The sequence below is a fragment of the Micromys minutus genome (genome assembly GCF_963924665.1).
Source record: "Micromys minutus genome assembly, chromosome: 3".
In the NCBI taxonomy this organism is placed as follows: Eukaryota; Metazoa; Chordata; class Mammalia; order Rodentia; family Muridae; genus Micromys; species Micromys minutus.
The window spans coordinates 25,954,599-25,981,488 of record NC_137972.1 but is presented as its reverse complement, the minus strand read 5'-3'; the positions used below and the strand labels follow the sequence as shown (position 1 = coordinate 25,981,488).

Here is a 26,890-nt window from a genome sequence, read left to right as displayed (position 1 = left end):
TCACTTCTCTATAGACTGCTGGCATTATAGATGCCCGATACCATGTCTGGCTTTTGTGTGTGGCTTCTGAGGATTTGAACTTAGGTCTTCACACTTTCATGGCAAACACTTTACCCACTGAGCTGTCTCCTCGGCTCCCGTCTTTCCTCTCTCTAGTCTCGACGGTGACCAACTGTCAGGACTCACATGCTTATATCCATTCGCCGTGAGCCTGTCATTGGAAGCAGGCCTCATGAAGGAGTCAATAATTAACGCTTCTTAAAATTAAACCCCTTAGTCTGGGAGGTGGTGGCTCATGCCTTTAGTCCCAGCACCCAGGAAACAGTGGCAGGCAGATGGAGAAAGTTAAAAGAAAGAAACACATCTGTGTCTGTGGTGGTTGAGGGGGGTGGGGAAAGACATCGATGTGATGCACTTTTCCAGCCGCCTAGAAAGAACCTGCCCACAGAATCCCTTCTGGAAGTGCTGCAGAAGGTCAAGCCTTTCCACAGAGCGGTCTGGGGCTAAGAAAAGGAAGAGAACAAAGCACATCCCCGGGAGCCCTCAGATAAGGCCAGGGTTGGCTGCTTTAACTGGTCTAGTGTCTTCGCTTGAAAGGGACCTACATTTGTACATAGAGTCCAGGAGGTGGGGGGGAGAAGAGGGGAAGAAAGAGGAGGAGAAGGAGGAAAGAAGGAAAGAAAGAAAGAAAATGAGGGGCAGAAGAGAGGAGAGACGAGGAAAGACAGAGTCTGTTTTACTGTTCCAAAGAGCATCTCATTCCTAGCAACCTCTCAGTTCAACTGCGGGTCATCACATGTTCCCGTAGCAAAACAATCCAAGTGTCACAGCTCAGGGTGGTGGGAAGACTCAAAGGGTAAAACCACTTGCTGAGGAAACCTGATGACCTGGTACAATCTCAGATCCCACAGGGAAAGTAGAGAAGGGGGGAAGGGAAGGGAGAGAGAGAGAGAGAGAGAGAGAGCAGTAATAACCTCACAGCTTGCCTTTGCTGGGTTCTTTTCTCCCACTCATGAAGAATACTGAACACACACAGCAGAGATCGAGGGAAGTGACAATTCACGGAGGGAAAGGGAAAGCTTTGGGTCCCTGGGAAGGAATGGCTGAGATGTGACCTACACGGGTTGCTGAGTTCAGGAGTTACTGTAGACTTAGGTGGGCCCTAATTGGCTGGAGCACGTATGCAAAGCAGGTAAAAATAAGGACCAATCAATCAGGAGACAGGCTGTCTAACCCAGAAGTCCCACCTGGAGGAGAGCCTGCCAAACTCAGGTAGAGCTCTCAGTTAGAACTGCAACTCTGTCCTCTGCCCCCACCTTCACCCCAATGTTGCATCAGAAGTGGGGCCTGGAATGGGAATGGCAGGGAGGGCAAAACCCAATGAGTTTTGCTGGGGAGGATGGAGGATCTCTCCATACCAGCTATCCTCCTGCCTCAGCCTCCTGAGTGCCAGGACTATGGGCATGCACCATACCCAGCTTCCATCTAGTTTGAACCTTCCTAGGTGACCCTAATGTTCAGTACACAGCTTGGGCAAGTGTGTTTGAAGTACTTCAATGTTGATTTACCATTTATTGGATTTTGTGAAAGTAAACACAATTACTGACCTACTCAAAGTAGTTAAAAATAGTCAAGCAGGTAGAGCAACGAGGCATACCTTTAATCCCAGCACTCAGGAGGCAGGTGCATCTGTGAGTCTGAGGTCAGCTCAGGTCTACAGAGCCAGTTCTAGGACCAAACAAACACCCCACCAAAACAAGATTAGCTAAGAAGGGCTAGAGAGATGGCTCCAGCACTTACTGCTCTTTCTAAGGATCTCAGTTCAATTCTCAGACCATACATGGCGGCTTTCAATCGTCTCTAACTCTGGCTCCAGGGTATCCAGCATCTTAGTCTCTGCACAGAAATACACGTAAGCAAAACACCCACGTCCAGAAAGACACAACAGCTATTATAGGTAAGGAAATGGTTTTTTATGTTTTTTTTTTCCTCTTTGAGATGGAGTCTCCAGGTATAGCATAGTCTGGGTTGGTCTTGAACTCCCTGGGTAGGAAAGGCTTAAACTCATGATCCTCTGGACTTAGCTTCCAGGATGCTGGGACTATAGGCAGGTACCACTGCACTACCCAGTCCAGCCCCCAGCTAAGTTGGATGACTGTACTTGTAGCACAACACTGACAACACAAAACATCACTCACCACAGTCAAAAGCTATGTGAGAGTTTTTTTCAAAGACCGGCAGGAATCCAGGAGAAGCAGCGGGTGGGCAGGGTGGGGTGGTATTTGGTCAGGTGGAAGGTAAGGGTGGGCTAGGGGTGGGGTTGACACCCAGGCATTGTGGCACATCCCTGTAAACCTGTCACTGAGACAGGAAAAGCATTACAAGTTTGAGGCTAGCCTGGTCTACATAGCAAGTTCCAGGCCAGCCTGGGGCTCCATTATGAGACACTGTCTCAAAAATAATACCCCCTTCAAAAAAACAAAACAAAGTGTTGGCATCCAAGAAAACATCTAGGAGTGATCACCATGGCTCCATATCACACCTCTCTCACAAGACCTCCTGTCAGAAGGGCCAGCAGGTCCATTGCCTGTTGGAAATCCTCCAGGGTCTTAATTATAAGAACTCTATAGGATCCAATCTGCAGCTCAGATTCTGCCAGTGGGGGCAGGGCTGGAGCCCAGGAGATAAGACCTTCCTAGCAACAGTTGCTAGAGGCCTTTGCTATGGAAGAGTAAGAACACAATAGGAGGCCCAACAGCCAGGACCGTCCATCAACATCATCCCCAGGCCCCAGAGTAGCCCAGGACCAAGCAAGGGGGAGGTGTTGGGGATAGGAAAAAAAAATTCCAGTGCAGACAGTTTTAGCTGTTAATGTGTTGAAGGCCTCACTCAGGCTAATAGGGGACATAAAAAGCCTGGACTCTTATTGCAAGAAGCCTTTGTTTAGGGGTCAGGTCAGAGTAAATGGCTGAATCCCAAGCCCTGGGCTTCAACTGAAGCTTGAATCCCATTGACCCTCCACCTTCAGGAGAGGCTGCTGGGAGCTGCTGGGGTGGACAGAGTGGGGAGAGAGGACAGAAGCTAGACACACGCCTAGATACCTGGAGCTCAGGATGGAGAAACATCCTCTGTAGGAGAAGTGAAACAGGAAACCTGGCTGCCTGCGTGTCCTCTGATTCACTTTCCCCATAATTTCACCATGCTCAGAATGAAGTCACTGTTCTTCAGCTCCTGAGGCCCACATCCTCTGATGTCATATCCTCCCTCCCTCTGCCTCTCTCAGGTTAGGCAAAAGCTGAAAGATTGTTCTAACTCAGCACACAAGGCTGGTGTTGGGTGTCTCTGATGTTTGTAACTACATTAGGGAGGCTAAGGCAGGAAGATCCTGAGTCTAAGGCCTAGTGAGGAAAACACTATAAAGACAAAACAAAAAGGTGATCCCCATCTGGTGATGCATGCCTTTAATTTGAGCACTCGGGAGGCAGAGGCAAGTAGATAGGTGAAGACCTGCTTTGTCTACATGTCCTAAGATAGCCAAGGGCTACATAGAGACCTGTCTCAAAAACCCAAAGAACAAAGAGAGGGCAGGAGAGAAGCTGTTGGGAGTTGCCCAAAGGAGCTTCTCCCTTACAGCCACCTCCATTTGCAGTGAGCCCACGTCATCCAAGGATTGTTGGTTCCTCTTCAGAAGTGTGACACAGAAGAGGGAAGCTAGCCCTCTCAGACTGTCTTTGAAATATTTGTAGCTCTTTTGGAGGGAAACATGAGATTTGGAAGCCCAACCTCTAACATGGACTCCCATGACACTGTCTTTGACCAAAGCTCTTCTACCTTTGTTTCTATTTTCTTTTCTTTAAAGACTTATCTATTTTTATGTATATGAGTACACTGCAGCTGTCTTTAGACACACCAGAAGAGGGCATCAGATCTCATTACAGGTGGTTGTGAGCCACCATATGGTTGCTGGAAATTGAACTCAGGACCTCTGGAAGACTAGTCAGTGTCCTTAACCACTGAGTCGTCTCTCCAGCCCGGGGGTTTTTCTATTAAAGATAATTAGCCCCACCATGGCCTTTTCCTTCCTCCTTTCAATCATTAAACCCATTGCTTCAAATTGTGAAGTTGAGCTCCCACCAATGGGAGGAGATGCAATAAACATCTCTATCTGGGATAAAGACAGCTGCCATTTTGATGAAATTTAATGCATTTTTTTTCTGGGCTACTTTGGAGCTAGTTTTGGGGACTTTAGCACATGAACGGTGATGTCATCATAATTGCTGAATTCATGAAAATCCCCTCTAAGAGTCACTCGATGGGTGCACATCCTTCCTCCAGCCCTCAGTGCAGGGATTGTTTCTGCATACCACCACACCTGGCTGATGCCTTGCTGGGGATCCCACCCAGGGCTGCGTGTGGCCCAGGAAGGCAGTCTTGTCACTGAGCCACATTCCCAGCTCTACTCTCTTGGGACTTTAGAAATTATTTGTTTAACATGTATTGTGACAAGTGAGATACTATATGTCAGTCAATGTACACAGAAAATCCCTGAAGTAATTTACTTCTAATTTGCAAAAGACTGTTGCCCTGCTGCTAAGGTTGAAGTCTTATAAGGGTAGACCCTGGACTCAAATAGTAGGGTAAATGTAAAGAGTGTTTTATTCAATAGAAGTCTAGCACGCTGGGATCTCCCATTACCAAGACAGAGAGACACCTAAAGGTGCTCAAAGGCCTAATTTAAAGCACACCCAGAGTAGGTGATCTCTATGTTAATCTGGTGGGTCCATCTCTGTGGACATCCCATTACCAATGTGTGGAGGCTGGGACCTTGCTGGGGAGGTCTGGAAACTGTTGCTGAGGAAGTCTGGAAACTGCTGCCTACTTTGTCCTTGCCTCGGGCCAAATGGCAGGACAGCTTCTGAGGCCTGACTTGCCTGGACTTGCCCAGTTCTTAGGGACAGAGATTTAGGCCTAGTCTCCTTAACTGCCAAATGAAGCCTGCCATGAAATCAGCCTAGCATTCTCAGTCTGGCATTACCAGAAAACCCTGGGCTCAGTTCAAAAATGGTAGACTCCCTTTGCTAGTGAGACTTCCTCTTCTCAGCCTGGGAGATCCCGGACCCTACGCCCAATACCTGTGGAATGTCACTGAGTCTTGGTTAGATTACCTGTTTAGCTTCCTTTCTCCCAATAAGAAACCCTAAACCTAGCACCTGAAATTCCTGGAGTGCCTCGCTATGCTAATGAGGCATCTCAGTACCTTACTTACAGCCAACGACCTTTGCCCACCCTGTATATTCCTATCCCCCTTCCATAAAACCATATAATCCTTGGATCACTCCAAGTAAAATCAATCTGTCTCTCTGAAGCTGGTTTCCACGTGTCCTTACTGTTCATTCGTAGGGGTATCTGAATCCTCCTCATTCCTTGACTCTGTTGCCTTAGTCCTCAGGTGCCAGTAGCCAATGAGGCCATACATACAAATAATGTTAGACTTTGAGAGATGTTGTAAGGCAGAAGTTGAATACTTGCCAATGCATTATCTAAACTAATTTTGTTTGCTTTTTAAGTAAAGTTGACCTGCAAGCTTCAAGTGATCCTCCTGCCTCTGCCTCTCACATCACTATACAGGTGCTAGGATCACAGATATGGACCACATCAGAATTTATGTGAATGTGGATTTGAACTCAGATGTTCAGCTCACATGGGGAATGTCTTAGACACTGAGCCACCTCCTCAGCTCCAAGAGAAGGCAGGTAAGCCATTGTTGAGTAGAAATTTCCTCATTGACCTGGAAGGATGTGCCTTAAAACCCAGGAAGGAAATTAAATAGGAACTACAAAACTCAGAAGTAAAATATTTTAAATTCACAATGTCCTTCTATAAAGTTATACAAGCAGAGATGGGGCTGGAGAGATGGCTCAGGGATTAAGAGCACTGACTTTTCTTCCAGAGGTCCTGAGTTGAATTTCCAGCACCCATATGGTGGCTCACAACCATCTGTAATGGGATCTGACACCCTCTTTTAGAGAGCCTGAATATAGTGTGTGTGTGTGTGTGTGTGTGTGTGTGTGTGTGTATGTATATATATATATACACATATATATCTTAAAAATAAATAAGCAATGATAGGGGCTGAGAAGAGACTCCAACCAGCCTAGCCACCTGCAGTTCTGCCCCAGAACTCAGTTAGTACTTTATGAGTTGCTGGCCATACTATGTGTTCCGTGGAACAAACTTAGATCCCCAGGCCCGCACAGCAAGCTTTGACCACTTTGCTTTTTTTTTTTTTTTTCCATCTCACCACCATGCTGAACTTTTGTTGGTTTTATTTATTTGCTTCTTTATTTATAATCAGGACTTTATTCTGCAGGCCAGGTTAGCTTGAAACTCACTGTGATACAGGCTGGTCTTCAACTGACAGGCAATCCCCCTGCCTCAGCCTCCTGAGGGCTGACATTATCATAGTCAGGCAAGATTTTAAATTGCTTCTTAAATTCTGTCTGAACTATTATTACTTATTTTTAGGTATGTATATGCAGGTTCATGTGTATGGGTGTAGGAATGCTGTACTTGGCATGCATGTAGAGGTCAGCAGACAACCTAGGGTGTTAGTCTTTGTCTCCCATCCTGCCCTGCCCTCTGTCTAATCCCCTGAAGCAGAGGGCAGCCATCCCTGGATTCACCCTTCCACACGTTGGACCAAGAATAAAAGCAGCAATGAAGAGAAATGAAGCTCCTCAGCTCAGCTGGGGATATGACGGACATCCATGACAGGCCTCTCGTGGGAGCTGCAATGCCCTCTGCTGAGGAGGTTTCCTCTCAGAGCTGTGTGGCTCCTGGGTCCCCATAACTCACGATGCCCTTCCACTGGGATAACTTCTCCCCTCAGAGCAGTGTGGTTCCTGGGCTTCAGAGTCCCAGGATACCATCCCACCGGAGGAGAAACACTTACACGGTCCTCTGGACTATTTCCCCATTACCACTAACTTCTACATGGCAGAGCATGAGTTGTTTTAGAGACAGAAAATAAAATACACCAAAATTATAACTAATTTTTTTAAAAAAAAAGTTTAAAACTGCAAGGAAGAAGCTACAGGATGCATCTACATAAAGTGAAAAATCTGTGTGAAGGTTTAGATGAGAATGTTCCTCTTAGGCTCTAGCATTTGAATACTTGGTTCCCCAGTTGGTGGCATTGTTTGGAGAGGCCAAAGAGGTATAGCCTCGGGCTGGAGAGATGGCTCAGTGCTTAAGCCTCTACCAAAGGTCCTGAGTTCAATTCCCAGCAACCATAAGATGGCTCACAAATCATCTGTAACGGGCATTTCTTTAAGGGAGCCTTCCTGATGGCTCAGAAGGGTTGGAGGAGGAAGATATGAAGAGAGGCTGTCACTGGAGTTGGCTGCTATGGAAAGGTGGTAGTTGTGTGAAGGAAGTAAACTGAATGTGAACGAGTAAGGTAAAGAAAACATGCTTAAAAGGATGTAAGCACGGGTACATATTTTTGGTAAGAAAGAATTTCTATGTGGTAAAACAAGATTTTTTTTTTAAGATTCTTTTTTAATTTATGTACACTGTAGCTGTCTTCAGACACACCAGAAGAGAGCATCAGATCCCATTACAGATGGTTGTGAGTCACCATGTGGTTGCTGGGATTTGAACTCAGGGCCTCTGGAAGAGCAGTCAGTGTTCTTAACAGCTGAGCCATCTCTCCAGCCCAAAACAAGATTTTTGTCTGACCGATTAACTCACATATCTAGATGGATGTCTAGATAGACAGTCAGATAGACAGGCACAGATGTTCGTATGTATATATATATATATATGTGTGTGTGTGTGTGTGTGTGTGTGTGTGTGTGCGTGTGTTTGTATATGTATGTAGACACAGAGAGCCCTAAACTCAAAGAAAAAGGATAAAGAACCTGAAAACACCTTTTCCTTCTTTCTTCAGATGGTCAACAACCCACCTTCTGCATACCCTTATCTCAAGTATTTTCCAGGGTCCTGAGGCTCCTTTGGTCTTCAGATCTTAAATGGAAGGTATTTTTCTACACCAGTTTGGCATGGCTACAAGCTGAAAAGAAAGACCTGTTCCCAAAGCAAGCATTAACTCTGAGACTATCCAGGGTAGATCTGTTCTGTCAGAGGCCCAAGGCAGCTAAGGACAGGCCTTTTCCCTTGTGGGATGACCCAAACTTTCTCAGAGTAAAAAGTTGACATAGCTCTTCCAGCTGTAGTAGTCAACAAAAGTAACCCCAGCTATGAGAACCAGACTCTCCTATAGATAAAGGGCAGAGGCCCTTCTGCCAGCCTCCCCTGTAAAACCCCATTCTCCTTATCCGAGTGCCTGCCTGGTTGCTTATTTCTCTACTTGGCCTCAAACCAAACACACTCTAGTGTCCTCTCTCCCTCTGCAGGAAATGGAGAATCTGGCTCCATCTAAACATGGTTCCTTTCTCCCTAAAAAGATCTAATTCAGCTAAGGGAAGAACCACCATGTTTTCACATGGTCCTGACTGGGATTGAGGCATTCCATAATTTGAGAGAGGTACTTGATCTAACCAGGAAAGATATAATGCTGATTTTTTTTTTTTTAATCAGACTTTTCCTGGGTCAAAGAGGCAGGCAGACTTATAGGAGACCAGGATCTTTGGCTTAAACATTTTATGTTACATAGCCTGTCACATGAGCTGAATGAATTCCAACGGGGAAGCTGTCCCACTGGGTTTGATGCCAGCAAGCTTAAGGAATATCTTAGCAACCTGGGGCTATCCTTGGCTTGGCCTCTGCACATACCAACTCCTAACAATGCACTTAGCAACCTGTTGGCAACCCAGGGCCCCCATCTACATCAAGCTGAACTGTGTACCTGCTTTAAACAATAGAAATAAGTTACTCTTCTTAGCAACCCTAGATAATGTACCATTTCTATTCAAACACATCCTGGAACAAATCTAGGAACCATGTGCCATGGGCAGATTACAACTTGAACCATTTGAGATACATGCACAATAAAACAGTTTATCCTCTGAATTGACTTTTAGGGAAAACTCCCTATTTGCCATCTTATGAATATGCATAGGTGGACATGCGTATGATTAGAATAAAACCCATCTTGGGAAGGAATAATCTCAGCAGTGAAAAGACTATATGACTTCAAAACTGTCAATCAAAATAGAAAACCACACACACATTACAGTGGTAGTAACCAAGCTCCTCCTCCTCCTCACACTCCCTACAGAGAGAAGCCACAACCATAGCCAGGGAAGCCCGTGAATGCCAGCTCACTCTTCTGACCCATTGTTAACAATTTACAACATATTTTGGGGTTTTGGGGGGTTGTTTTTTTTTTTTTTTTTTTTTGCTTTGTTTTGTTTTGTTTGTTTTGAGACAGGGATTCTTTGTGTAAACCTGGCTGTCCAGGAATTTCATTTGTAGTCCAGTCTGGCCTCAGTTTAGAAATCCACCTGCCTCTGTATCTCAACTGCAGGGATTAAAGGTGTGTGACACCACTGCCTTGTTTAACAGCATAATTCTATATGTACTATTACTTGCTTTCGAATGATTTTCTTGCCATTTTTCAAGTCTGTGGGCCTTTGCTTCAGCTCCTTGACGAGAGAGTCTGACCAAGAACCTGGAACTACCTGGCTGAGGCCATGATCACCAGTAACAGGGTGACAGGCAGTGCTCCCAAGGATACAGAATGGGATCATGGCTGACCCTTTGGAGACAGGCAGAGGACACTTCCATTCCCATGTGCTGGTAGTACTGAGAAGTAGGCTGAAACCCTAAGTTGTTCTAAGTTATTAATAATAAACTACAGCTTTGAGAAGAAGCTTTGAGAAGAAGAGTGACTAAGGAGGGGTCTAATTAAATACACATGGCTCCTGATTCAGAGAGGGGACAGTTAATTTTTAAAGGCCAGGGTTACAATGAACATGCTTAAAGCCTTAGATTTAATCTTCCAGAGCAAAAATGATAAAATAAATAACAAGATGGAAACCTGAGGAGATTAAGAGATAGTGTATAGTACCTGGGGAAAAGAAGAGGTCACGCCAGCACGTGCGGAGTGAGAATGTCCTTGAAATGATTCTCCAAGACTGGAGGAAAGCATGCAGGATGGATGTGGATGTTGGAGGAACTGGAGGGACTGGCTCTGTTTCTATAACAGGCAAGATGGACACATCTACCGGGCTTGAGGGGAGGGAAGTAGGGGGTAGTGGATGTCTGAGGGAACTTCCTGGGAAGCGGGACAGGCAGCACATAGATCAAGTGAGCCCCTGAAAGTGCCAAGGGTTGTAAAAGCCTAAGTTGTAGACAGGATCTTGTGGACATCTCAACTGTGGAATGGCTGGCTCTGGCCCAGGTCAGCAAGACCAGCAGAGTAGAACACTGGAGTGCAGGCTGGCTGTGCTGAGAGGAAAGTGGGAGGGTGCGGGAAGCTTGGAGGAATCATCAGGAGGGCCCAAGGACAGAGGGAAGTAGCATATACTGTAAAGGATCCTTCCAAGTAATCACAGCAAGTCCACCTGGAAAGGGAGGGGAGAAGATTGAAAAACATGAGCTGGCCAGATCAGAGGGAGCTGCCTTGGCAACAGATTCCAAGACCAAATGACTGCAGGGAAGGTTCCTAAAGGAACGTGAGTCCTTGGGACCTGAGTCAGATGGCTGGAAGCTCTGGGGTACAGGAGAAGGGGTATATTAGTCAATGTCAACTGTCAGCCTCATAGGTCCTAGAACCTAGAATCAGCCGGTAACATTCCTAATGGGAAGTTGTCTAGGTGAGGTTGGCCTGTGGCACTTCTGTGGGTGAAGTTTTAGTTGTTAACTATGGTAGGATGAATGGAACCATCTGCCCTGAATGTAGCTGTAAACGTTAATTTATTTCAAAACCTATTTTAATAATGGTTCTTAAACGCCTTAACCTCCCTTTTAGCCTACTACCCACCAGAGGTAGTAGGGAAGAAATGATACAGGGGTCGGGGTTGGGGCAGAGGAGTAGACCTGATAAGAAAGGTTCTTTGGAGCAACTCCCGTCTGTGTTGTCTGGAAATCGGAAGTTCAGAACAGCAGGAGGGACCAGGGATAACAGGAATGCCAGTTCTCAAGCTGTGCCTCTCTGGGGAATCGAAGATCAGCGAAGACGAGAGACCAACAAGCACTGCACAGCTAGTTCCATAAGCAAACCTAGCTCAGCCTCCATCGCTGTTCATTGAGTCCTATTTATACTCTCTCCAAACATCACTGGTCCTCCATGTGCCTTAGCATGCGCATTGGTCTCAGTTGACATCTCTGCCTATCAGCCCAAGTCTGCAGAAGCGGCAAGAAACTACAGCACACAACAGCAGTTTTTTGGGGTGTGTTTCTCTCTATGGAGTCACAACAAATGGAGCTCAACTATGCACTGTAATGCGGACCAATACACGTGTATCCTTAGCAAAGAATTTTTCATCACGTGTCATGTGCTTGTTTAGCAGAATATCCTCTCTCCTGTGACTGCTTCAGTGAAACATTCCTTCAAGTGTTTGCCTGAGCAAAACACCCTCCAACTAACTTTCCAAACAGTTTCCACTTCAGTGAGCAGCACTATTGCTTGGGCTGGGCCTCCAGTTTTTATTTTAATCTCATTGTAACATTTTAAAAGGGGCTGGGTGGTGATGGCACACACCTTTAATCTCAGCACTTGGGAGGCAGAGGCAGGTGGATCTCGGTGAGTTCAAGGTCAGCCTGGTTTAGAGAGCTCCAGGACAACTACACACAGAGAAACCCTGTCTCCAAAACCAGTGGGGGGGGGGATGATGTACTAGGCAAGGTGGCACATGCTTTTAATCACAGTACTAGGAGACAGAGGTAAAGATCTCTACAAATTCAGGAAGCATAGCAGCTTCCAGGCTAGTCAAGGTTACATAGTGAGACCCTGTCTGGAGAGAGAGAAAGAGAGAACTCTACAACCAGAGTAGCCTGGTTTAAAGCAATAGCAAGTTCCAGGACAACTAGGGCCACACCAACTGAAAGAAACAAAAACTAATATTGTCTTAGTTTCATCACTGTTGCTGTGATGAAACACCATGACCTAAAGCAATTTGGGGAGGAAAGGTTTTTGTTTGTTTGTTTGTTTGTTTGTTTTTGGTTTTTTTTTGTTTTGTTTTTTCTAGCATTCAGGTGGCTGAGGCAGGAGGATCACCACAAGCTTGAGGCCAGCATGGTTGCCATAACTTTACTCTTACCAAAGCTACCTAGCTAGAGACCCTGAAATGCTTGGCTTGAAGGATGGGAACCTGGGTGGGGACTGAGTCTCCCTGGCAACAGTGATCTCAATTTTTTAATGGGCATGATGTTCCTATTGGACTGTGGATCACCGTTAGCAGCAACCCACACTACAGATACTTCTCTCCCACTGGGAGATAGATGATGCTGTGTTTCATCTATACATATGCTAGAGCTGATGAAGGGTTATTGTCTTACGGTTTCTATTCCTCCACAAACATCATGACTAAGAGGCAAGTTGGGGAGGAAAGAGTTTATCCAGCTTATATTTCCACATTGCTGTTCATCACCAAAGGAAGTCAGGGCTAGAATTCAAGCAGGTCAGGAAGCAGGAGCTGATGCAGAGGCTATGGAGGGATATTACTTACTGGCCTGCTTCCTCTGGCTTGCTCAGCCTGCTTTCTTATAGAACCCAGGTCTACCAGCCCAGGGATGGCACCACCCAGAATGGGCTGGACCTTCCCACCCTTGATCACTAATTGAGAAAATGCCTTATAGCTGGATCTCATAGAGGCATTTCCTCAAGAGAGGATCCTTTCTCGGTGATAACTCCAGCTTTGTGGGGCGCTGCCTGCACATTCTCCATTACAAGATGGCGCTGACATCCGGCTGGAGTTAGCAGTAAACAAGTCATGTGCGCACGCGCTGTGTAACTTTCCACTCCTTGAGCTCTGCTTCTCCCGTGGAGTCATAGGGCCTGATGAGTTTCAACCAATCAGGGGGCTCCACGTCCAAGGCGAGGACGGATTCCTATATAAGGGGATGGGCTAGATAGTTCGGGGTCTTCGTCTTCACGTGTTGCAAGCTTATGCTCTGCCTCTCGAGAGCATTAAAGCTATACCGCAGAAGAATCCTATTTCGTGTGCCGCGCGGTTCTTGCTGGCGAGACGGTTGCGCGGGACACAGCTTGTGTCAAGTTGCCACAAAACCAGCCAGCACAGTTAGGTGGCCCAGCAGAGAGAACGGAGCTGGGTGACAGCATCATTCTGGTGTCTGGGAAACTGCTCCCATGGAGACTTAGTGGGCTGAAATGGAGAAGGAGCACATTAGAGTCCACAGAGCTAAAGATTTATCATGGAGCACATGGCATCCACCTGACTTGACAGGATCTTTGATCACCTGGGAGACAAGCCTGCAAATACCCTTGTGAGCTATTGCTTTGACTGAATTCACTGAACTGGGCTGTACCCTCAGACTGTGAGCCTAAACAAACCCTTCCCCTTCAGGTTACTTCTGTCAGAATATTTCTTGACAGGAGCAGGAAAAGTAACTAAAGTCGAGACCTGATTTTCTTTTCCCTGACTGTTCTCGGAATATTCTCAACTATTATTATCAGTTGGCATGCTATGGAAGGGTTCTTCCCTGAGACTCTAGAGAAAAGACCTTCAAGTAGAGGTATGTATGTAGGTATCTCCCAGATAAAGGTTACCCTTTGGCCTCTTTACAGTGCACCTCCTTTTCAGTGTAAGGATTTGAACTCATGGCCTTGGAATTCTGTATAAGCACTCAATTTCTGAGCCCAAGCTCCCTTTCATTTTGGTTAAAAATTTAAGTAATATCTTCTGAAATATTATCTTATTTATTTATTTATTTATTTATTTAAATGTTACCATATGAGGTATCATCTTTTTAAAACAATTTATTTACTTATTTGATGTATGTGGGTTTACTGTCACTGTCTTCAGACACACCAGAAGAAGGCATTAGATCCCATTACAGATGGTTGTGAGCCACCATGTGGTTGCTGGGAATTGAACTCAGTACCTGTGGAAAAGCAGTCAGTGCTCTTAACTCCTGAGCCATCTCTCCAGCCCTCACTTATTTATTTAACATGTATGTTTTCTCTGCATGTATGTATGTACACCATTTTCATACAGTGCCTTCAGAGGTATGCAGAAGGCATGGGATGCCCTGGAACTGGAGGGACAGATGGTTATGAGCCACCATGTTGGTACTGAGACTCCAACCCAGATCCCATGGAAGAAGATCCAATGCTTTCAATTACTGAGCCATCTCCACAGCCATTTTTTAGACAAATTCTCCATTAAATTGCCCAGGCTGTGCTGAACTTGCACTCCTACTGACTCAGCCTCAGTGGCTAAGATGATAAGTCTAAGCTCTTAGGCCAGCCACGGTGGTTTGAACATGTTTGGCACTATTAGCAGGTGTGGCCTTGTTAGAGGAAGTGAGTTGCTGTGGAGATGGAGCTTTGAGGTCATATGTGTGTGTGTCTGTGTGTGTCTCTGTGTGTGCATGTGTATAGGCTCAAGTCTAGCCAGTATGATCCAGACCTGGCTGCCTGCAGGAGAGTTAGTTTCCTCCTCCTGACTGCCTTCAGATAGAGATGAAAACCTCTCAGCTCTTCTAGAACCATGTCTGCCTGGACATGCTTCCCACCATGATGAGAATGTGCAGATAATGAGTGAAATGAAAGAAAATTCCAGAAAAATTATAATCAGTATCCTTAGAGAAATAAGTGAAGATAACAAGTCTAACAAAAGGAAACAGGAAGTCATCAAAAAGAAGAGAGATGGCTGGAGAGCATTTGCCTAGTGTGCTTAAGGTCCTGGGGGAAATGCCCAGCAAAACACACACACATGCACATACACAGACACACACACACATACACATACTTGAGCACACACACACACAAACACATGAGGAGCTTTCAAAATAATTCAAAATATGAACTGGACATGGTGACTCACACCTTTAATCCAAGCACTCAGGGAGGCAGACGCCGGTATGTGCCTGATCTAATAGGGAGTTCCCAGACAGCCCAGGCTATGGCTATGTAGAGAGACTTGGTCTCCACAAAACAAAACAATAAAAATATATTGGAGGGCTGGAGAGATGGCTCAGTGTAAGAACACTGACTGCTCTTCCAGAGGTCCTGAGTTCAATTCCCAGCAACCACATGGTTGTTCACAAATTCACAACCATCTGTAATGGGATCCGATGCCTTCTTCTGTTGTGTCTGCTGTGTACTCGTATACATAAAGTAAATAAGTACATTTTAAAACATATATATATATATATATATATATATATATATATATATATATATATATATATATATATATATATATATATATATTTAAAAGTCCAACCATGTAGAATACCGGTTATTGGGCATAATTTTTCTAAACGATTGTTTAAATGTTTCTAGGCGCCTAGCCATTGCTGGAGATTTTGTTCCTTTATTTGTTTTTTGTTTGTTTTCTATATTAAATAAAACCTGATCCTAATTTTTAAAAAAATGTCCTCTAAGGCCAGATTGTGCTTTAGAACCGAGCACTTGCCTAGCATGAGCCCTGTGCCAAGGGTGACTCGATAAGACTGTATTTACCACATATGATGTATATTTCATCAGGATACTCTATATGATTTTAGGCAATTCAAAAATGAATGGGAATCATTTCAACATATAAGTCGTTGAGTTTCACTTGAGATTTTCAGTGTTGGGGGTGGACTGCAGAGCTTACTGCATGGGGCCTACCACTGACACACAATTCCAGTCCAGATTCACAGTTTTAAAATGTGCGCCAGGCCGAGTGGCACAGACCTAGGATTCCAGCTATGGGAGGCTTAGGCAAGGCTGGGTGGCTTAGCAAGTACAAGCCTAGGTAGGTAATACAGCAAGACCCCCTTGTGACACTCTAAAGCAACAACGACCAATCAAAACCTAAAATAAAAACTCACACAATCATACAGGGCACCTCTGTACTCAGTATGGAAATGAAAGACAGGGTCTCACTTCTAGTAAAGGCATGTTCTGCCCCTGAACTGTATGTACATCCTAACCCAGAGAGGGAGTTTTTATATGTTCGTTTTGGTTTGGTTTTGAGACAGGGCATCTCTATAGATCCCTGTCTGTCCTGGATCTCTGTGTAGAACATGCTGGCCTTGAACTCACAAACATTAATTTAATCCCAAGTACTGGGATTAAAGACTCCATATCACCATTCAAGTGAGTTGTTGGTTTAAAATGTGGTTTCGCCATGGCTCCTTTGTTTTTGCTGAATTTTAAACATCAAGTTAATTCAAGTCTTGTTGAGGTAAGTCTTAGGTAAATGAGGTTGATGAATAAAAATTGAACAAAAGTAGGAAATTGTATAACCATTAGCCTACAGTGCCTCCCAAATCCTTCCCACCCCTAGGATTCAATTATTCTGTTACTGGATGGGAAGATGGAATTTTAAGAACTTAGTCTTATAGTTATTGCAGGGCTATAGTCAAACCATCTTTTATTTACGTATCCATTCATTAATAAATTCATTTGTACTGCTAAGCATGAAGTCAGAGGACATACTAGACGAGTGTTCTATCTGAGCCAGACAGACTCCAGCCCAGGAGTTGAGTTGCTTTTATTATGTTTGTTTCTTTGAGACTGGGTCTCACTGCATAGGACCCACTACATAGCACAGTTTGGCCTCAAACTTACAGCGATCCCCCTGCATCAACCTTCCTAGTGAGGGGATTACAGCATATGGGAGCCACATGGTCCACTGAAAGTCGAGACTTTTGAAGAGCACCTTGCACTTCATTACACCCCTAAATCTCTCCACAGGCAACACTATTAGCCTGCAAACTGGTTTCATGTTCCCATCCTTCCTGCCCAGTGCTGGTCCAAGCTCCTGTCCCTGTCTCATTAGCAACACAGAACACGGGGCGCCACACTTAAGAAATCACCAAGACCCATGCCGAAAGCATTTGTGTCCTAGCACCTGGGGACTTTTCCAGGATGCTTCTCATTGTACTCCTCCATCTCTGGCTGTGACTCCTTCCTCTGTGCGACGGTACATGAAGCCTCTAGATAGCACTTTACAGACTACAAAGAAAGGCACATCTACCACATCTATGTATGGTTCTGAGGGATTCCGGTGGACCTTTCTCTCCCAGTGGGCCTCCTGCTTGCCCCCTGGGCAGAAACCCAAGGACGTCAAACCCAAGCACAGCTGGGCTCCGCTCAAACAGCAGCCCCGGGCCGTTAGACAGAGCAGCCCCAGAAACTACAGCTGTTTGCTTAGTGTCCCAACAGCTATGTCAGATGTACCAGAAAAGCCCAAGAGCTGTTTCACTTCCTGGCAGTGAGGTTTCACTTCTTGTTAGCCAGTCACCCAAGTCTCTGAGGACAAACGAGCCAAGAGGCTGCTGAGAGTCCAAGCAGCCAAGAGGGGCTGCCGTAGAGTCTCTCTCCTTGTGTCTGTGTAGGTTTTTCTTCGTGCAGGGTGGTTGTGTCTCTGTGTCCTGTGTGTTCTCGGGCATGTCAGCGTGGGCTGCTGCTTGTGTGTGCATCTAAGTGGAGAGAGTCAGATACATTTGTGAGTTTTGCATATGGGTTTATGTGTTTTGGGAGAGGAGTGCTTGTGCACATGTGTACATATGTTTGTGAGTTTTTATACGCTGTTTCTTCCTATAATTCAAAACAGTTTCAGACAAACCATATGGAAAAGCACATATCTGGGAACGTCCTTAAAAACACAGTTGTAGGGTTGTGGCAAATGCTCAGTGGTTAGAGCACTGTCTGTTCTTCTAGAGGGCCCAGGCTCAATTCCCAGCACCCACATGGTGGTTCACAACTGTCTGCAGCTCCAGTCCCAGGGGATCCAATGGCCACACAGGCAGGCAAAGCACCTGTACAGAAAAAATTTTGAAAAACAACAACAAAGGGCTAGAGAGATGGCTCAGTGGTTAAGAGCACTGCCTGCTCTTCCAGAGGACCTGAGTTCAATTCCCAGCAACCACATGGTGGCTCACAATCATCTATAAAGAGATCTGATGCCCTATTCTAGTGTGTCTGAAGACAGCTACATTAGAGTCACATATATAAAATAAACAATTCTTTAAAACAACAACAACAAGCCAATTCAAGCAGACAGAATAGTGCATGCCTTTAATCCCAGCACTCAGGAGTCAGGGGAGGCAGTTTTCATGAGTTCTAAGCCAGCCATGTCTAGTGAGTTCTAGAACAGACAGACCTAGATAGAGAGATCGTGTCTCAAACAAAACAAAACAAAAACTCGATTTGTAGTTGAGGATGCCCTTGAGCTTCTCTGAATCCTCCTGTTTTCAGATACCTCGACCTTGAACCCAGTACTTCAGAAATGCTAGTAAGATTGCACTGTCACATCCCTTCTGACCATTACCCCTTTAATGCTTGCCTCACTGAGGGCAAAGGCTGTTTGAGGACATTTTGAACTGTTGCTTACTACTGTACCCTCTGGTCCTACCAAGGACCTATCTGACAGTAGACACCCAGAGGTACCTGCTGCAGGGGGACAGGCATGAATGTCAGAAAGTGGGAAAGAGAATTCTGTGGGTTTGTTATAAGCAGAGCCGTCTATAGTGTCAGCACTGGGAATGGCACCTCCTACTGGCTCTCGGTGCTCAGCCTGTTTTGTCACACACAGCAGCCTTGGAGGACAGTTATAGGTCTGGACTCTGTTTCTTGTCCAGCTCAGTGAAATTCTGAGGCAGCCCGGTGATCACACCTTGAGCCAATTGCCTCCCATCTTTTGGACCCTAATCAACACATGCTTTATAGGCACCAACATAAACTTTTACATTCTTGATAGTTTTCTGGGTTCTATTCTTTCCAGCTCCTGGTAGTTTTTGAGACAGGGTCTCACTTTGTAGTCCCAGCTGAGCTTGAACTTGCTATGTAGACCAGCATGGCCCTGAACTCATGACAATCCTTTTACTTCTGAGTCCCAACTATTGGATGACAAGTCTGTACTCTTACACTTAGCTTGTATTCCATTCTTGTTATTCTGGAGTGTGTGTGTGTGTGTGTGTGTGTGTGTGTGTGTGTGTGTGTGTGTGTGTGTGTGTCTGTGTGAGAGAGAGAGAGAGAGAGAGAGAGAGAGAGAGAGAAAGATTATTTATTTATTTATTTATTTATTTGGTTGAAACTGTTATACCTCATGACCTATAGGCTTTCCTCTGTAGAAGCTGAGCTTTCAGCATCACCATGCCAATACCTTGGCTTTGCAGACACTGAAGATAGTGTGCCCACAATGGCCTGCATTTTTATCTAACTCAGAATTGGATCTGTGGCCATCAGAAGTGAAGGACTTACATCACTGTTGACAGGGCACAAGTCAAACTGCCACACTCTGTCCCATAGGCTGGCCTTGAACTCACTATGTAGACAAAGCTACCCTTGATTCCTGATCCTCCTACCTTCCCTCCAAATGCTGGGATCACAAGAATGCTCCATCGTGCCCAGCTTGCTGTATGTTGTTGTTGTTACTTGTTTTGGGAGGAAGATGGAGGGGGTGAAACACAGGACCTATCACATGCTACACTGTAACCAAATGTAAGAGGATGGCATCTTGTGCAGAGAAAGCATGAACGTGAAGAAATGAAAGTAGAGAAAGGGGGATGGGCAGTGGTGGCTCACGCCTTGTGATCTCAGCACTTAGGAGGCAGTGGCAGGGGGATCTCTGTGAGTTTGAGGGCAGCCCCCGGTCTACAGAGTGAGTTCCAGGACAGATAAAGCTACATGGTAAGACTCTGTCTTAGGAAATAAAAGAGTGGAGGGAGATGTATTACCTACGGCTGCAGGCAAGGCAAGTTAATTCAAATGCAGGGCCCTCTGGGAACAAAAGGATGGGGATATTATTCAGAGAGCCTAAATAATCAGTCACAAGTTCTGCGCATGCTCCACTTAAGATGATTCTTCCAGAAAGAACAGTATACACACACACACACACACACACACACACACATATGTATATATATAATGGATGCACTCCTTGATACATGAGGAATGGAACCCAGGCTCTCTGGAAGAACATCAAGGGCACTTTAGTGGTGATCTATGTCTCTGGCCCCAAATAGAAACAGTTATCTTTAAACAGTGGGAGAAGGAAGACTCTCTTCTCTTTACCTGCTTGCCTTGTGGGACTGAAGAACTGCTAGACCCTTGGCCTTTCGTTCACTGGAATGGTCAGCTGCTGCTGACCATTGTTGGGGAGTTGGACTGTAAGTCATCAACAGATTCCCTTACCGATAGGTTCTGTGACTAGAGAACCCTGACTAATACAGGGAGGCAGTAACATCAGTAGTATAAGGTCAGCTTCACCGATGTGGTGGTTTGAGACCAACCTAGGCTATACAAGACCCTTAAAAAAAAAAAAAAAACCCACAAGGACTGGTGTTAGGAGAATAGAACCCTACCTGAAGGAACCTGTGGTCACAACTTCACAATGCTTCTTAGAACCTGAAAGGCAGGCTGAGGATGTAGCACTGGGAATGTTATAAAAAACATCGGTTGTTCCTTCAAGGGAAGGAATGCATGACTGGTTATGAACCCAGAAGGCTGGGGTTGGGAATGGTGACCTTTGGTTTATATGTGTGGCTAGAGCCTTTTCCAGCTCCGGGCCCTCCCCCATCCCCTTATCCTAAGCCTGTTTCTCTCCATCAGTCTACAGAATCCATCTTTATGAACTTTACAGAGAGTTTTGATGCAGTCACATCTGATCTGTATTTTAGCTTGCGCTGTTCCTCAGACAGATTTAGGTATGTCTTATTGTGAACTCTGGATTGAGTTAATTATTGCCAAATTAATTTTTCACCAAATTGTGTTGTGTTTTACTGGCCCGGGGGACCTGGCTTCTACCTGTAGGATCCATTGGCCCAGCCATGCAGATTGGTCTTACCCAGATGGGTAAAAGTTTACATAGGACCTGTGGACGTGATGACCCAGTGTATGTATCTGTGGTGAAGAGGACTAAGAATACCCTTAGCAGTCACTTCAACATGACGTGGCTTGAGCCTTGTGCTCTCTGCAGTGTACCCAGCCACAAGGGACATGTCACGGGGTGCTGGTAAATCCAGCATGTGAGAGTGGGGTTGACCATGAGGAGAACCCAGCCATTGCACACCTGTACCCTTAAACTCCAGTACCTAGAACCATGAGAGATGTTTGTGGTTTCAAGCCCCGCTCTGAGGTGTTTTGTCCCAATGTCCATTGCAGACTAAGAGTGGAAAAGAGGAAACTCCCTTGGAGAGGAAGTGTCACCTAGGCTTTCTGGAAATCCCCAGGGTCAGGGATGTGCATGAAAGCAGGTCATAGGACAGTTTAGGAATTCATTCCTTTCTTTCCTCTTTGTGGATTCAGAGAATTGAATGCAGGTCATCAGACTTGGTAGCAAGTTTTCCATCCGCTGAATCATTATACCAGACTCTCCGCTAGCATTTAAATGAGACAGTTTTGAGCTGGAGATAGGCCTTAGTGGTTAAGAGAACTTAATGCTTTGCCAGAGGACCAATTTGGTTCCCAGAACCCAGGTGGCTCATGACTGCCTGTAATTCCAGTTCCAAGGGACCCAACATCCACTTCTGGCCTCTGTGAGCACCCACAGAGATTCATACAGATATATACACATGCACTTAGTAAAAATTAAAAAGAGACAATTTTATATAACACTTAAAACTTTAAGTTCAGCCAGGCTGTGGTGGCATATGCCTTTGGTTCCAGCACTTGGGAGGCAGAGGCAGGTAGATCTCTGAGTTTGAGGCTAACCTGGTCTACGGAGTGAGTTCCCAGGACAGCCAGGACTACATGGAAAACCCCTGTCTCGATAGATGAGGCACAACAAAACCTTTAAATTAATTTGCAAACTCTGAGTACCAAAGCCATATATAGCAGCACACATGATCCTAGCACTCAGGAGACTGAGCCCATTCTGGGTACATAGCAAGACATTGTCTTAAAAAGAAAAAAAAAAAACAAAAAACAAAAAGCAGAGTCATGCATGACAGCACATGACTGTGATGCTAATACTTGGAGTTGGATGTGAATGCTCGGGTTAGAAGTTCAAGTCCAGATGAAGCTACATGAGACTGTCAAAGAAAGCATCAATTAAGTAAAAAGCCTAAACTGACATTCAGCGTAAGATTGTAATCCCAGCACTTGGGAGGCCGGCAAGAAAGCCAGGACTTCCAGGTTGTCCTTGGATACGGAGCAAGTTCAACATCAGAGGCTTGGTCCTCCTCTCTCTTGTAAATGGATAGAGTCATCCTTACTACCCCAGCCACCACTAAGCCCAATGAAACCCTCACTAGGTTCATCTTTCTCATCTCAAGCCCTTTATACCATCATCCCAAAATACATCCCAAGATCCAAGATACATCCCTTTTTACCTTTCAGGCCCAACAGGATCTTGTTCTCTTAGGTTTCAGAAGATACGAAGTTTGACCAGCCTGCCTCCAGTCTCAGAAGAATGAGGCCTTCTACATGTGCCGAGTCCCAAGCCTGACTCTACCTCTTTTCCTTCTCCTTCCTCTTGCTGGCACCCATCGGAAGGGAATTTTATCAGTGGAGATCTGAGGTCCAGAAAACCTATACCCAGTGGTTTAATCGGACCATTCACGTGGTAAGGTCAGCAGACTGCCCACCAGCAGGTTGCCACAAGAAGGTACTTATCTCCAGTAACACCTAAGTGAATTCCTTCAACTCCCTCTGTAGACCAGGCTGGTCTCAAACTCAGAGATCCACCTGCCTCTGCCTCCCAAGTGCTGATGTGTGCCACCACTGCCCAGTGACACCCTACCCTTCTTCTTAACCCCTCTTCTCCTTTTCTTAACATTACTAATCTTGCCCTGCCACATACACTTCCTATCTAGAGTTTTTTCAACAACAGAGCCCAAAGATTTCTAACCGACTTTTAATCAGTTTCTAATACAGAATTACCAACCCCTTAGCTATGGAGCCAGAGGACTGCAATACCCTTCTACCCTGATGTTGAAATCAAGCTTGCCCCTAAAGGACTCTGATACTCCCATTAGGCAAGAACTAGTCTAATAATAGCATTGCCCCCTTTCCTGAACCCTCACTGTTTTAGTAAACAATAAAGGGAGGAATGTTGGCTATTCACATCAACTTGGTTGGCAGAAGGGCTTTCCCTGAGGCTGTCATAGATTCCTTGTAACCCTCTGGAAACCTCAAGGTCCCTGACTACTCTGACACATTGAGGTACACCAGGTTTCCACCAGCAAGGCCTTGTGCCTCAGGAGCTCTAAAGGCCAGCCCTTCTACCCCACCCCCAACCCCCAGACTTCCTAATGGCCAAAATGGTAGTTCCTAGCCCCACAGTTACTCACAGTAATAAATACATTACTGTTTAAATTGCTTTCATCTTTTTTTTTTTTTTTTTTTTTTTTTTTGCTGTTTCAAAAAGTTTTAGTTGGCTTTCCTGAAAGTTCTCCAGTAGCTTAAGTTAATATGACTTAGTCAGATTTTCTTATTAAAGGGTTTTGTTGCTGCTGTTTTGTTTTAAAATAAAGCACATCTGTCTGGTGTGGAAAAAAAAAAAAAAAAAAAGTTTTATTTTTTTCTTGGTCCAAGACTTGGGAGAGGCTCCAGGGCAGTTACAGAGTGGCCTAGTGGCTTTAGAGGTTCATTCGGGTGGAGGTCCTGAGGCGGCTGGTACAGAGCAGAGAGAGCCCCTTGGAAGGCACAGAGGCCTCCTAATCGTGCTTAAGAGTGGGGCGCTCAAAGAGATACTTGCCCAGAGAACTCTGGGGCTCGCCAGTCTGCGCTGGCTGTGGCCCAGCCTACGGAGGTTAGTCAGGTGGCTGCCCATCTTCTTGATGGGCTTCACCTCCTTATCCAGGAAGTGGCTTTCCAGAAATTCACAGAGATGCGGGTCTACACGGGCAGAACCCAGGGCATGCAGATCCAAGAGACCCTGGCTCAGTTTCTTCTCCAGGGCCAAGGCAGCTTCCATGGCCTCCAGAGTTTTACCCCACTCATCTTGAGATGGCTTCTGCACATCCTGGAAGAGTGCACGGCCCCCACGTTCTTCTGCAACTAGAGGAGATGCTTGGCGCCCTCACGCTTTTCCTCGGCCAATCCAAAGCCACGTCATCGCGATTGAAAAAGAAGCCCAGAGAGAGGTCTGTGCAGGAGGCCCGCAGGTGCAAGTTCACCATGCGGTTCACGGCAGCTTCCACTTCGGTGGAGTAATTCTGACGGATCTGAGAGGTCATGGCTGGTCTGGAGTATGGGGCAGACCGCAAAGATGGTGTTGGTTGGTCCTAGGAGCCGGAGACGGCAAGGAGATGGTCCCGGAGGCCACGACTGGAGAGACTTGTAGGGCAGCTGGAAGCTAAGATGAGAGCCCCCGGGTCTGTTCCGTTCAAACACTGTTGAAGCAAGACAGACCCACGGGACCTCAAAGGCGCTGCTCCTCATCTTTAAAAAAAAAAAAAAAAGATTCATTTATTTATTATATATGAGTACACTGTAGCTGTCTTCAGACACACCAGAAGAAGGCATCAGATCTCATTCCAGATGGTTGTGAGCTACCATGTGGTTGCTGGGATTTGAACTCAGATCCTCTGGAAGAGCAGCAGTCTGTGCTGTTAGCCACTGAGCCATTTCTCCAGCCCTCATCTTTTCTAAGAACAACACTTTGTAGTCTAGGCCATGAATTCCAGTCCTGACTTCCTTTGGTTATGAGCAGCAATGTGGAAGTGTGAGCTGAATAAACCCTTTCCTCCCCAGCCTGTTTCTTGGTCATGGTGTTTGTGCAGGAATAGAAACCCTGACTAGGACAGGCAGTCACAGGCATCCTTAACACCAGTTCGTGGAGATACAGGACCCACTTCTGGCTTCTAAGGGCACTTCACGAACACGGTCCACAAGCACACATGCAGGCGAAGCAGACATAAATATAAATAAAATAAGCATTTTAAAAATAAAAAATATAGGGGCTAATGAGCTAATAATAATGGCATGGTGAAGAAGAAAGATAAAATTCTTCTCGCAGGGGCAGATTTGAGTGAGGAAAAGCCTCCTGGTTGTAGTTTACTCAGAGCTGACATAGCGGCACAATAGGCTGGGATCTCAGTCCTTGGGTTCTACCTAAACTACTTGACAATTTGATGTTTAGGGGTAGGCTGTGATGGTGAGCACCTGTGATCCCTCCTTTGGGTAGGGTGAGCCAGACTGCCCACGAGTTTGGGACCAGCTTGGTTTGCGTATCAGGCCTGATGCCAGCCTGTGGGACATGAGAACTTGTCTCAAACAGACAAAATTGATAGGGGCTGGGGTTAGCTCAAGAGTAGAATGTTTACCTAGCATGTGCAAGGTTGTGGGTTCCAACCCCAGCACTGCAAAACCAAGCAGGTCATTCGATCGACTGGGTGCCATATGAAGTCCACGAGCTCTGACTTCTCATAAGTGAAGCTTAGAGAATTTGCTCGGTGTAGAGGGAAGGTGGCCAGTTGGCTATTTGGAAACCCTAGCAGAAACAAGCCAGCTTGGACACCATCTTCTGGGACAAGTTTTATAGGGAGGATGAAGCTAGAGCTGCTGGGATGAAGAACAGTTAAACAGGCTAGCTGTGTGAACACAAAGAGAACTTTAGTTGGATGGCCTTGTGTCTGGAAAAGAAAATGGGCTAGAGACAAGGAAACTGGCATTCTAAAATCTGGCATATCTGTAAAGTGGGAAAGGGTGGGATTAGAGGCACAATCCTGTTTCTTTACACAGGAGCATCCAGCCCTGGGAATATGGGTCCCAAACACCAAAGCTGAGAGCTGCAGACAGCCCCCTGTATCCCTGTGCTTCCTCAGTCAGCCTATCCCAAACCAAGGCCCTGGCTGTGAGCATCCACAGGCTCACCAGGCTGAACAAGCTTCCCTCCTGCCCTGCTCCCTCTGGACACAGGTGAGAGGTCAGAGGAGCAGTACTCAGCAGTCAGCTGGGACATGTGTGTGTGTGTGTGTGTGTGTGTGTGTGTGTCTTTAAACTGGCAGCTTAAAAGAACCCAGCAGGCATCTGCAAAAGGCATCTGCATTTGCTACCCTGTCCTAACCCCTAGGCCCAGTGCCAGGGGAGCAGACCCTTTGTCAAAGGAGCCATCCTGGCTTTGTGCACTATGAGGAAAGCAGAGAGAGATCTTTGGCAGTCCTTATGGGGAGGGGAGGGATTCAGCCACTAAAGTCTCCGAAACATTCTTGTATATACTGAGCAAACTATCAAGAACAAAGCTGGAGGAAAGGCCAAGCAAACAGCGCAAACTACTCAAACTACGGTAATTAAGGTGGACTCCTTCCCAAAAGCGCCTGCACTAAAGCCGCTGTGCTTATTAACCTGGTCAAAAGGCAGTAGGGCAAATTAGGCAAAGGAAACGCACTGGGGTGTGAAGAGAACCCATTAGTAACTGCGTTGGTCTTGGACTATATATAGGAGAGAGGATTTTCCCAGCCTATGGACGAAGGTGCTGGGGGCACACCAGGCAGAGATTGGGGGTGACCTGTTTGCACCCAGATGGCTTCCACTGCTACAGGCTGGGTTGCTACCAAGGCTAGGAGCTGGCAAGCTTGCCCGCCCCACCCCCAGAGCCATGCCAATTAACGGATGAGACCGTGCCAGTTGAGACCCAGGGATATTTACATTGCATTTGTGCCAGTGTCAGCCCAGGGGGTGACTACCCAGTGAAAACCTTTGCACTGTGCAGGAGGGCACTGCCAGGGTGTCTGCACGGCAGAAGTGAGCATATGGGCTGCAAGCAAACCTATAGACAGAGGAGGGAAGAAAGCACCCACGTGAATTTCCCTCCTGTGGCTCTGCTTTGGTTTTAAGACCTGTATAAGGCAAAAGACC

At 45.9% G+C, this 26,890-nt stretch overlaps 1 pseudogene across 1 annotated transcript; it reads right to left on the bottom strand.

Moving 5' to 3' along the window:
• Window positions 1-23,745: 23,745 nt before the first annotated feature.
• Window positions 23,746-24,267, bottom strand: LOC308419186 (ferritin light chain 1-like; annotated as a pseudogene). Its single transcript has one exon. The product of its transcript is annotated as a ferritin light chain 1-like (transcript).
• Window positions 24,268-26,890: the final 2,623 nt, after the last annotated feature.